This window comes from Gopherus evgoodei, chromosome 1 (assembly GCF_007399415.2).
Source record: "Gopherus evgoodei ecotype Sinaloan lineage chromosome 1, rGopEvg1_v1.p, whole genome shotgun sequence".
NCBI classification, from domain to species: domain Eukaryota; kingdom Metazoa; phylum Chordata; order Testudines; family Testudinidae; genus Gopherus; species Gopherus evgoodei.
In genome coordinates, this window is record NC_044322.1 from 259002833 (window position 1) to 259015182 (window position 12350).

General features: G+C 52.7%; 1 protein-coding gene across 1 annotated transcript in view; it reads right to left on the bottom strand.

The window, feature by feature from the left end:
- TMEM178B (transmembrane protein 178B) overlaps nt 1–12350 on the bottom strand; it is a 350802-nt gene that overhangs the window by 69953 nt on the left and 268499 nt on the right. The gene's annotated exons all lie outside the window — the stretch shown is intronic.

Sequence of the window (12350 nt, forward strand, 5' to 3'; positions counted from 1 at the left end):
ATGCACAATTCAGAACAAAAAAAACCACCACCACATTTTACAAAAACTCTAAGGTGACACAATGTCGGTCAAAACCTCCTGTAGCGAGGCGGTGTGGCTCCCCTCCCCCTCAGGGAGGGTCGAGCCCCGTCAGTCATCCACAGGGGCAGGGCCGCTGAGCGGAAGTCCCGCCCCTCAAAGGGTCAGGCGGCGACCCGGAAGAATAAAAGCCGAGCCCCAGCCTTCAGTTGTGGCTCGGCCACCGGCAGGAGCAGACGTGCCTGCCGCTGCTCGTGACTGGGAGGCTGCCCGAGCCAGAGGCCAAGACCAGGAGCCACCAGAGTTGCCTCGCCCCAACTACGACGAGGAGCCGCCAGAACTGCCTCGCCCCTACTACGGCCCCGAGGAGCCCCCAAACCAGGCATGGCCTGACTTCCCCGAAACTCTACCGGACCTGCTGCCCAGCCCGGATTGGGAGGAACCGATGGTCCTGGACGTCTCCGGAACAGAGGCCCCGGACCAGGTAGGAATAGAGGGAGAATTGGGAAGTAGCCCAGGGGCAGCTGACTCCAGTCAGGCTGCAGAGCTACCGTTGCCCATGTCAGTGTGTTGCGGTCAGGACCCCACTGACCACCAGTAGCGGTGACGACTGCTACCAGGGCCCTGGGCTGGAACGCAGAGGAGTGGGTGGGCCTGCGTTCCCCCTGCCACCTGTAACCGGGAGGCAGATTCTCCCTCTTCCCAGTCGGAGAGGCCTGTAACTGTTTAAACTGTGTTTGGTGCCCCACCCGAACCAAGGGCTGGGCCCCTTTTGACTTTGCCACTGCTCTGCCCTGCTCCAAAGGCCAGAGCTGTTTAACTGTGTTGGTGCCCCGCCCGAACCAAGGGCTGGGCCCTGCTGACTTTGCCACTGCTCTGCCCTGCCCCAAAGGGACAGAGCTACTTGTAACTGCGTGTTTGGTGCTCTGCCCTGCTCCAAAGGGCCAGAGCTACTTAGAACTGTGTTTGGTGCCCCGCCCGAACTAAGGGCTGGGCCCCCTTTGACTTTGTCACTGCTCTGACCTGCCGAAAGGCCAGAGCAGACTGTAATTGCAAGGAAGACATCAAGGCCGGTGTGGCTCTCCTCCCCCTCAGGGAGGGTCGAGCCCCGGCAGAACCCATCTACAACCCCCAATGTACAAAACTAGGATGCCCCCTTGCTCAGTCCCCCTCATTAAAAGTCAAATTGAATAGGCAGGCATTGCAGTGTGTGTGTTTGTATGTGTATATACACACAAAGGCAACTGCAAATTAAAGAGCTACAGTTCCACGGAGAGGCTGAATGCTTTGTCTAGTTACTAAAATACCGGGATGAAATTATAACCCTATGTCCCAAAATGCGTCTGTTTTTCATTTCATGTAATGCATCATCAGAATCTTGGACCCATGTTCTTCACAAACTCCCATCTCCTCTGTTCTCCTCATTCCCCAAGCTCCTGGACATTTGCTGCTGTACTCTGCTCATCACCCTCCAGGACTCCTGCTGCTTCCTCCTCTCCTTCCTCCATATTTCTTCTGGTCTCCCACTGCTGCTTCCTCCTGCCTCCTAACGGTCCGGCTTTAGGAAGTGTGGGGCCGAATTCAAACAGTTTCGACGGGGTCCTGGCAGGGATGACTTAAAAAACAGATGTAATAAAAAAAGTGGGGCTTGTATTCACTGGGCGGTGCTCTGAGTCTTTGGCGGCTCATCGTCGGTGGGTCCTTCACTTGCTCCAGGTCTTCAGAGACACTGAAGGAGCCACTCCTGAAGTGTCACCGAAGAACCAGAGTAAGTGAAGGACCCACCGCTAAAGTGCTGTTCAAGACCCGGAGAGAGTGAAGGATGCGCCGCTGAAGTGCCGCTGAAGAACCAAAGCGCCGCCAGGTGAGTAAAAATTAAAAAGGAGACTCTAGCCAGGGAAGAGATTCTCACTGGGTGCAGGACCCTCTTAGACGTGGGGCCCGATTCGGGGGAATTGCTGGAATAGTCCTATAGCCGGCCCTGCCTAAGGGTAGGGCACTTGGAGCTAGGGCTAGAGTTCCTATGGGTAGGGCACTTGGAGCTAGGGTTAGGGTTCCAATGGGTAGTGCTTCCAACCAAGGGTTAGGGTTTCTAAGGGTAGGGCACGTGGAGCTAGTTTTAGGGTTCCTACGTGTAGGGCGTCCCGCCCTAAGGTTAGCGTTCCTAAGGGTAGGGCACATGGAGCAAGGGTTAGGGTTCCTATGGGTAGGGCAATTGGAGCTAGGGTTAGGGGTCCTATGAGTAGGGCACCTGAAGCTAGGGTTAGGGTTCCTAAGGGTACAGTATTTGGAGTTAGAGTTAGGGTTTCTATGCATAGGGCACTTGGAGCTAGAGTTAGGGTTCCTATGGGTAGGGCTTCTCGCTCTAGGGCTAGGGATCCTAGGGTAAGGCACAAGGATCTAGGGCTAAGTATCCTATGGGTAGGGCACTTGGAGCTACCGTTAAGCTTCCTATGGGTAGAGCTTCCCGCCCTAGGATTAGGATTCATAAGGGTAGGGCACTTAGAGATAGGGTTAGGGTTCCTATGGGTTCGGTTTCCCACCATAAGGTTAGGGTTCTTAAGAGTAGGCCACATGCAGCTAGGGTTAGGGTTCATAAGGGTAGGGCACTTGAAGCTATGGTTAGAGGTCCTATGGGTGGAGCTTCCCACGCTAAGATTAGGATTCCTAAGGGTAGAGCACTTAGAACTAGGGTTAGGGTTCCTATGGGTTTGGCTTGCTGCCCTAAGTTTAGGGTTCCTAAGGGTAAGACACTTGGAGCTAGGCTTATGGTTTCTAAGGGTAGGGTACTTGGAGTTAGGGTTAGGGTTCCTATGGGCAGTGCACTTGGGGCTTGGGTTAGAGTTCCTATGGGTAGTGCTTTATGCCCCAGGGTTAGGGTTCCTAAGGGTAGGGAGCTTGGAGCTATGGCTAGTGTTCCTATGCGTAGGGTACATGGAGTTAGGGTTAGGGTTCCTAGGGGTAGAGCTTCCCGGCTTAGGGTTAGGGTTCCTAAGAGTAGGGCACTTGAAGCTAGGGTTAGTGTTCCTATGGGTAGGGCACGTGGAGCTACGGTTACAGGTCCTATGGGTAGGGCACTTGGAGCTAGGGTTCTGGTTCCCATGGGTATGACTTCCCACCCTCAGGTTAGGGTTCCTATGGGTAGGGAACTTGGAGCTTGGTTTAGGGTTCCTATGGGTAGGGTGCCCCACCCTAGGGTGAGAGTTTCTAAGGGTAGGGCACTTTGAGCTAGGGTTAGGGTTCCTACGGGTAGGTCACTTTGAGCTAGGGTTAGGGTTCCTAAGGGTAGGGCACTTGGAGCTAGGGTTTGGGTTCCAATGGGTAGTGCTTCCAACCAAGGGTTAGGGTTTCTAAGGGTAGGGCATGTGGAGCTAGTTTTAGGGTTTCTATGCATAGGGCGCTCCGCCCTAAGGTTAGGGTTCCTAAGGGTAGGGCACATGGAGCAAGGGTTAGGGTTCCTATGGGTAGGGCACTTGGAGCTAGGGTTAGGGTTCCTACGGGTAGGTCACTTCGAGCTAGGGTTAGGGTTCCTAAGGGTAGGGCACTTGGAGCTACGTAAGGGTTCCTATGGGTAGGGCTTCTCACTCTAGGGCTAGGGATCCTAGGGTAGGGCACAAGGATCTAGGGTTAAGTATCCTATGGGTAGGACACTTGGAGCTACCGTTAAGGTTCCTATGGGTAGAGTTTCCTGCCCTAGGATTAGGATTCATAAGGGTAGGGCACTTAGAGATAGGGTTAGGGTTCCTATGGGTTGGGTTTCCCGCCCTAAGTTTAGGGTTCCTAAGAGTAGGCCACATGCAGCTAGGGTTAGGGTTCATAAGGGTAGGGCACTTGGAGTTAGGGTTAGGGTTACTAAGGGTAGGGTACTTGGAGTTAGGGTTAGGGTTTCTATGGGTAGGGCATATGGAGCTAGGGTTAGGCTTCCTATAGGTAGGGCACTTGAAGCTATGGTTAGAGGTCCTATGGGTGGAGCTTCCCGCGCTAGGATTAGGATTCCTAAGGGTACAGCACTTAGAACTAGGGTTAGGCTTCCTATGGGTTCGGCTTGCCGCCCTAAGTTTAGGGTTCCTAAGGGTAAGACACTTGGAGCTAGGCTTATGGTTTCTAAGGGTAGGGTACTTGGAGTTAGGGTTAGGGTTCCTATGGGTAAGGCAACCTGCTCTAGGGTTAGGGTTCCTATGGGCAGTGCACTTGGGGCTTGGGTTAGGGTTCCTATGGGTAGTGCTTTATGCCTCAGGGTTAGGTCTCCTAAGGGTAGGGAGCTTGGAGCTATGGCTAGTGTTCCTATGAGTAGGATACGTGGAGTTAGGGTTAGGGTTCCTAAGGATAGGGCACTTGGAGCTAGGGTTAGTGTTCCTATGGGTAGGGCACGTGGAGCTACGGTTACAGTTCCTATGGGTAGGGGACTTGGAGCTAGGGTTCTGGTTCCCATGAGTATGACTTCCCACCCTCAGGTTAGGGTTCCTATGGGTAGGGAACTTGGAGCTAGGTTTAGGGTTCCTATGGGTAGGGTGCCCCAGCCTAGGGTTAGGGTTTCTAAGGGTAGGGCACTTTGAGCTAGGGTTGGGGTTCCTATGGGTAGGGCTTCCTGTCCTAGGTTTATGGTACCTAAGGGTAGGGGACTTGGGGCTAGGGTTAGTGTTCCTATGGGTAGGGCACTTGGAGTTAGGGTTAGAGTTCCTATGGGTAGGGTTTCCCACTCTAGCACTAGGGTTGCTAAGGGTAGGGCACTTGGAGCTAGGTTTAGGGTTCCTATGGGTAGTGCGTGCCGCCCTAGGGTAAGGTACCTATGGTAGGGCATCTGGAGCTAGGGTTAGGGTACCTATGGGTAGGGCACCATACCGTAGTGTTAGGATTCTTATGGGTAGGGTAATTGGAGCTAGGGTTAGGGTGGCTATGGGTAGGGCGTCACACCCTAGGGCTAGGATTCCTAAGGGTAGGGCACTTCGAGCTAGGGTTAGGGTTCCTATGGATATGGCACTTGGAGCTAGGGTTAGGGTTCCTATGGGTAGAGGTTCTGGCCTAGGATTAGGACTCCTAAGGGTAGGGCACTTAGAGCTAGGGTTAGGGTTCCTATGGGATGGGCTTCCCGCCCTAAGGTTAGGCTTCCTAAGGGTAGGCAACATGCAACTAGGGTTAGGGTTCATAAGGGTAGGGCTCTTGGAGCTAGGTTTAGGGTTCCTAAGGGTAGGGTACTTGGAGTTAGGGTTAGGGTTTCTATGGGTAGGACACTTGGAGTTAGTGTTAGGGTTCCTAGGGGTAGGGCTTCTCGCCCTAGGGCTAGGGTTGCTAAGAGTAGGGCACTTGGATCTAGAGTTAGTGTTCCTATGGGTAGAGAGCATCCCCCTAGGTTTGGGGTTCCTATGGGCAGGGCAGCTGGAGCTACCGTCAGGGTTCCTAAGAATATGGCACTTAGAGCAGGGTTAGGGTTCCTACAGGTAGGGCACTTGGAGCTAGGGTTAGCGTTCCTATGGGTAGAGCACCCCGCCCTAGGGTTAGCGTTCCTATGGGTAGAGCACCCCACCCTAGGGTTAGCGTTCCTATGGGTAAGGTACTTGGATCTAGAGTTAGGGTTCCTATGGGTAGGGCACTCAGAGCTAGGGTTATGGTTCTATGGGTAGGGTTTCCCACCCTAGGGTTAGGGTTCCTACGGGTAGCGCTTGCCACCCTAGGGTTAGGGTTCCTGTGGGTAGGACACTTGGAGCTAGGATTAGGGTTCCTGAATGTAGGGTACTTTGAGGTAGGGTTAGCGTTTCCATGGGTAGGGCACTTGGAGGTAGGGTTAGGGTTCCTATAGGTAGGGCTTCCCGCCTTAGGGTTAGGGTTGGTAAGGATAGGGCACTTGGAGTTACGGTTAGGGTTCCTATGGACAGGGCACTTGGAGCTACGGTTAGGGAACATATGTTTGGGCCCCCGGCCCTAGGGTTAGCGTTCCTATGGGTAAGGCACTTGGATTGAGAGTTAGGGTTCCTGTGGCTTGGGCACTGGGAGCTAGGGTTAGAGTTCCTATGGGTAGGGAACCCTATCGTAGGGTTAGGATTCCTATGGGTACGGTAATTGGAGCTAGGGTTAGGGTTCCTATGAGTAGGGCTTCCCGGCCTCGGGTTAGGGTTTCTATGGACAGGGCATTTCAAATAGGGTTAGGATTTCCATGGGTAGGACACTTGGAGCTAGGGCTAGGGATCCGAAGGGTAGGTCACATAGAGCTAGGGTTAGGTTTCCCATGGGTAGGGCATTGGAAGCTAGGGTTAGAGTTCCTATGGGTAGAGCTTCCTGCCCTAGGATTAGGATTCATAAGGGTAGGGCACTTAGAGCTAGGGTTAGGGTAACTATGGGTTGGGCTTCCCGCCCTAAGTTTAGGGATCCTAAGAGTAGGGCACATGGAGCTAGGGTAAGGTTTCCTAATGGTAGAGCACCCTGCAATAGGGTTAGGGATCCCATGGGTAGGGAACTTAAAGCTTGGTTTAGGGTTCCTATGGGAAGTGCTTCCTGCCTTACAGTTCCTAAGGGTAGGCCAAATGCAGCTAGGGTTAGGGTTCATAAGGGTAGGGCACTTTGAGCTAGGGCTGGGTTCCTAACGGTAGGGTACTTGGAGTTAGAGTTAGGGTTTCTATGGATAGGGCTTCCCGTCCTAGGGCTAGGAATCCTAAGGGTAGGGCTCAAGGAGCTAGGGTTAGGGTAAATATGGGTTGGGCTTCCCGCCCTAAATTTAGGGATCCTAAAGGTAGGGCACGTGGAGCTAGGGTAAGGTTTCCTAATGGTAGAGCACCCTGCAATAGGGTTAGGGATCCCATGGGTAGAGAACTTAGAGCTTGGTTTAGGGTTTCTATGGGAAGTGCCTCCAGCCTTACGGTTGGGGTTCCTAAGGGTAGGGAACTTGGAGCTAGGGCTAGTGTTCCTATGCGTAGGGCACTTAGAGTTAGGGTTAGGGTTCCTATGGGTAGAGCTTCCCGCCTTAGGGTTAGAGTTCCTATGGGCAGGACACTTGGAGCTAGGGTTATGGTTCCCATGGGTAAGGCATCCCGCCATAGGGTTAGGTTTCCTATGGGTAGGGCACTTGGAGGTAGATTTAGGGTTCATATGGGTAGGGCACCGTGCCCTAGAGTTAGGGATCCTATGGGTAGGGGACTTGGAGCTTAGGTTAGGGTTCCTATGGCTAGGGCACTTGGAGCTAGGGTTAGAGGTCCTAAGGGTAGGGCACTTGGAGCTAGGGTTAGGGATCCTATGGGTAGGGCTTCCCACCCTAGAGTTAGGGTTCCTAAGGGTTGGGCACCTGGAGCCGAGGTTAGGGTTCCTAAGGGCAGGGCATTTGGAGCTAGGGTTAGGGTTCCTATGGGTGGGGCACTTGGAGCTAGGGTTAGGGTTCCTATGGGTAGGGTGTCCCGCTCTAGGACTAGGGATTCTAAGGGTAGGGCACTTAGAGATAGGGTTAGGGTTCCTATGGGTTGGGCATCCCACCTTAAGATTAGGGTTTCTAAAGGTAGGCCACATGGAGCTAGGGATAGGGTTTAAAAGGGTAGAGTAATTGGAGCTAGGGTTAGGGATCCTAAACTTAGGGTACTTGTAGCTAGGGTTAGGGTTCCTATGGGTAGGGCAGTTGCAGTTAGGGTTAGCATTCCTATGGGTAGGGCTTTGCACCGTAGAGATAGGGTTCCTAAGGGTAGGGCACTTGGAGCTAGGGTTAGATTTCCTATGGGTAGGGCACCTAACCCTAGGGTTAGGGTTCCTATGGGTAGAGCATTTGGAGCTAGGGTTAGGGTTCCTATGGGAAGGGCTTCCTGCCCTAGAGTTACGTTTCCGAAGGGTAGGGGACTTGGAGCTCGGGTTAGAGTTCCTATGGGTAGGACTTCCTGCCCTAGGGTTAGGGATCCAATGGGTAGGGTACTCCAAGGTAGGGTAAGGGTTTCTATGGTTAGAGCACTTGGAGCTAGGGTTATCATTCCTATGGGTACAGCTTTCAGCCCTACAGCTAGCGATTCTAGGGGTAGGGCACATGGAGCTAGGGTTAGCACTCATATGGGTAAAGCACTTGGAGCTAGGGTTAGGGTTCCTATGAGTAGGGCTTCTCGTCCTGGGTTTAGGGTTCCTAAGGGTAGGGCACTTGGAAGTAGGGTTAGGGTTCCTACAGTTAGGGCTTCCGGCCCTATGGTTAGAGTTCATAAGAGTAGGGCACTTGAAGCTAGTTTTTGAATTCCTATGCATAGGGCACCCCCTCCCAGGGTTAGGGTTCCTAACGGAAGGGCACATGGAGCTAGGGTTAGGGTTCTTATGGGTAGGGCGCCTCACTGTATGGTTAGCGTTCCTAAGGGTAGGGCACATGGAGCTAGGGTTAAGGTTTCTATGGGTAAGGCTTCCCGCCATAGTGTTAGGGTTCCTAAGGGTAGGGCACATGGAGCTAGGGTTGAGGTTCCTATGGGTAGGGCTTCCTGCCCTAGGGTTAGGGTTCCTATGGGTAGGGCTTCCCGACTTAGGGTTAGGGTTCCTATGGTTAGGGCACTTGGAGCCAGTGTTAAGGTTCCTATGGGTAGGGCTTCCCGCCCCAGGTTTAGGTTTCCTAAGGGTAGGGCACGTCCAGCTAGGGTTAGAGTTCCTATGGGTAGGGCACTTCAAGCTAATCTTAGGGTTCCTATGGGTATGGCTTCCTGCCCTAGGGTTAGGGTTCTATGGGTAGGGCACTTTAGCTAGGGATAGGGTTCCTGGGGGAAGGGCACTTGGAGCCAGGGTTAGGGTTCCTATGGGTAGGGCTTCCCGCCCTAGCTCTAGGGCTGCTAAGGGTAGGGCACTTAAATCTGGCGTTAGGGTTCCTATGGGTAGGGCGTCATGCCCTAGTCTTAGGGTTCCTATAGGTAGGGTACTTGGAGTTAGGGTTCCTATGCGTAGGGATTCCTGCCCTAGGGTTAGGTTTCCTAAGGGTAGAGCACTTGAAGCTAGGGTTAGGGTTCCAATGGGTAGGGCTTCTGGCCCTAGGGTAAGGGTTCCTATGGGTAGGGCACTTGGAGCTAGGTTTAGGGTTCCTATAGGTAGAGCTTCCCGCCCTAGGGTTAGAGTTCCTAAGGGTAGGGCACTTGGAGCTAGGGTTATCGTTCCTATGGGTAGGCCTTCCAACCCTAGGGTTACGGTTCCTATGGGTAGGGCACATGGTGCTAGGGTTAGGGTTTATATGGGTAGGGAACTTGGAGCTAATATTAGGGTTCCGATGGGTCGAGATTCCCGCCGTAGGGTTAGGATTCTTAAGAGGAGGACACTTAGAGTTAGGGTTAGGATTCCTATGGGTAGGGCAGGTGGATCTAGGGTTAGGGTTCTTATGGGTAGGGCATCCTCCCCTAGGGTTTGGGTTCCTATGAGAAGGGCTTCCCGCCCTAGGGTTAAGGTTCTTAAGGTTAGGGCACTTGGAGCTAAGGTTAGGGTTCCTCAGGGTAGGGCATTTGGAGCTAGGGTTAGGATTCCTGTGTGTAAGACTTACCGCCCTAGGGTTAGGCTTCCTATGGGTAAGGCACGTGGAACTAGGGTTTGGGTTCCTATGGGTAGGGCTTCCTGCCCTAGGGTTAGGTTTCCTAATTATTAGGGCACCTGGAGCTAGGGTTAGGGTTCCTATGGGCAGGCATTCATGCCCTAGGGTTAGGCTTCCTGAGGGTAGGGCATGTGGAGATACGGTGAAAGTTCCTATGGGTAGGGCACCCCGCCCTAGGGATACGGTTCCTATAGGTAGGGCACTTGGAGCTAGGGTTAAGCTTCCTAAGGGTAGGGAACTTGGAGCTAGGGTTAGGGTTCCTATGTGTAGGGTTTCACACCCTAGGGTTAGGGTTCCTAAGGGTAGGGCACTTGGAGCTAGGGTTGGGGTTCCTATCAGTAGTGCACTTGTAGCTAGAGTTAGGGTTCCTATGTGTAGGGCTTCCCGCCCCAGGTTTAAATTTCCTAAGGGTAGGGCACTTGCAGCTAGGGTTAGGGTTCCTATGGGTACGGCACTAGGAGCTAGGGTTAGGGTCCCCATTGGCAGGGGTTCCCGCCGTATGGTCTGGGTTGCTAAGGGTAGGGCACTCATCGCTAGGGTTAGGGTTCTTAAGGGCAGGGCACTTCAAGCTAGGGTTAGGGTTCGTATGGAAGGGTGCCCCACGCTAGGGTTAGGGGTCCTATGGGTAGGGCACTTGGAGCTAGGGTTAGGGTTTCTATGGGTAGGGCTTCCCATCCTAGGGTTAGGGTTTCTAAGAGTAGGGCACTTCTTGCTAGGTTTTGCGTTAGTGTGGGTAGGGATTTTCGCCCTAGGGTTTGCGTTCCTTAGGGTAGGGCACTTAGAACTATGGTTAGGGTTCTTATGGGCAGGCCTTTCCGCCCTAGGGTTAGGGTTCCTATGGGTAGGGCTCTTGGAGCTAGGGTTAGGATTCCTAACGTTAGGGCAGCTGGAACTAGGGTTAGAGTTCCAATAAGTAGGGCTTTCCAGCCTAGGGTTAGGGTTTCTAAGAGTAGGGCACTTGGTGCTAGGGTTCGGCTTCCTATCGGTTGGGCTTTCTGCCCTAGGGTTAGTGCTCCTATGGGTAGGTTAGTTTAGATAGGTGTAGGGTTTCTATGGGAAGGGCACTTGGAGCTAGGGTTGGGTTCCTATGGGTAGGGATTCCTGCCCTAGTGCTAAGGCTGCTAAGGGTAGGGCACTTGGAGCTAGGGTTAGGATTCCAACGAGTAGGGCGTCCCGCCCTAGAGTTAGGGTTCCTATGGATAAGGCACTGGAAGCTAGGGTTTGGGTTCCTATGGGTAGGGCTTCCCGCCCTAGGGTTTGAGTTTCTATGGGTAGGGCACCGGGAACTAGGGTGAGGGTTCCGACAAGTAGGGCTTCCCGACCTAGGGTTAGTGTTCCTAAGGGTAGGGCAGTTGGTGCTAGGGTTAGGCTTCCTATGGATTGGGCTTTCTGCGCTAGGGTTAAGGTTCCTATGGGAAGGGCACTTGGAGCTAGGGTTAGGATTCCTATGGGTAGGGCACCCCGCCCTAAGGTTAGGGTTCCTAAGGGTAGTGCCGTCTTTAGGATGTGCGGGGCCCAATTCAAACAGTTTCAATGGGGCCCTGGAAGTTTGACTTAAAAAAACACATTTAATAAAACACGTGGGGCTTGTATTCACTGGGCGGTGCTCTGAGGCTTTGGCGGCATGTCATAAGGGGTCCTTCACTCGCTCCAGGTCCTCAGCGGCACTGAAGGACCTGCTGTTGAAGTGTCACCGAAGACCCAGAGTAAGCAAGGGACCCACTGCTGCAGTGCCGTCGAAGACTCGGGGAGAGTGAAGGACCCACCGCTGAAGTGCCGCTGAAGACCCAAAGCGCCGCCAGGTGAGTGAAAATTAAAAAGGTGCCTCTAGCCAGGGAAGGGATTCTCACTGGGCGTAGGGCCTGATTCGGGGGAATTGGTGGAACAGGCTTAAAGCTGGCTCTGCCTCCGAATTCCTCACAGCCCTGGCAGCTCTCTCACTGCTGGAGCAGCAGAGCATTTATTACTGTATTATTATTGTACTTCAGCTCCCAGCTACAGCAAATTCCTCCCTGCTGTAACCCCTGCCTCCATCTACCATTTGACAGCCTGGGATTCCAACAGACTGGCAATTTTGATAGATTTGTTTATCAGCTCATCAAGACTGATGCAAGTGTGGCTTTATTTGCTGATTGCAATTGAAAGCAGAGGAAGCTACTCCAGAGGGTGTTTTTCTTGCATTTCTTTTCACAAGTCCATGGGGTAGGGGAATGGGGGGGGGGGGCAGGGAGGTTGCTGTGATGTACCACAAACAGTTTAAAATTGTTTATATGCAGTCTCGAGTCCCACAAACATAACGCCTCAGATCAATTTGAAGGTTCCCTTTTATGTTAGCTTTAAGGCCGATCTGTACAGATTTCCTTTGCTTATATCAGTGATTGACTGAATACATGTCAGAGCTTTCAACAGAAAGTCCTCTGCAGACCCCGTTTCAGATCTAAAAAGTATCCTGATGACAACTGCTCACATAAATCCAAGCAAAGAAAGAATGAAGATTAAAAGCAAGTGCCTTCCTGTGTGAAAGACGATACACACTCAGCAAAGGATGCTATCCATCACTCCTCACCACTCAGCAAATCACTGCATCCATGGCTTGCTGAAAGCCAGACAACCTTCTCTGGTAGGGAGCTATGGGTGCTCAGTACCTCTGAAAACCAGGCTATTCGCATTTAGGGTTGTTAATCTATATTTAGGTAGGCACCTAGCTACAGGCACTAAGGATTGAAAATTTTGAAACTTTAGCTAAATTCTGCTCTCGGTTACATTAATATAGCTTTACTTTAGTCAAGTAACTGAGAGCAGATTTGGGCCCATTTTCTTG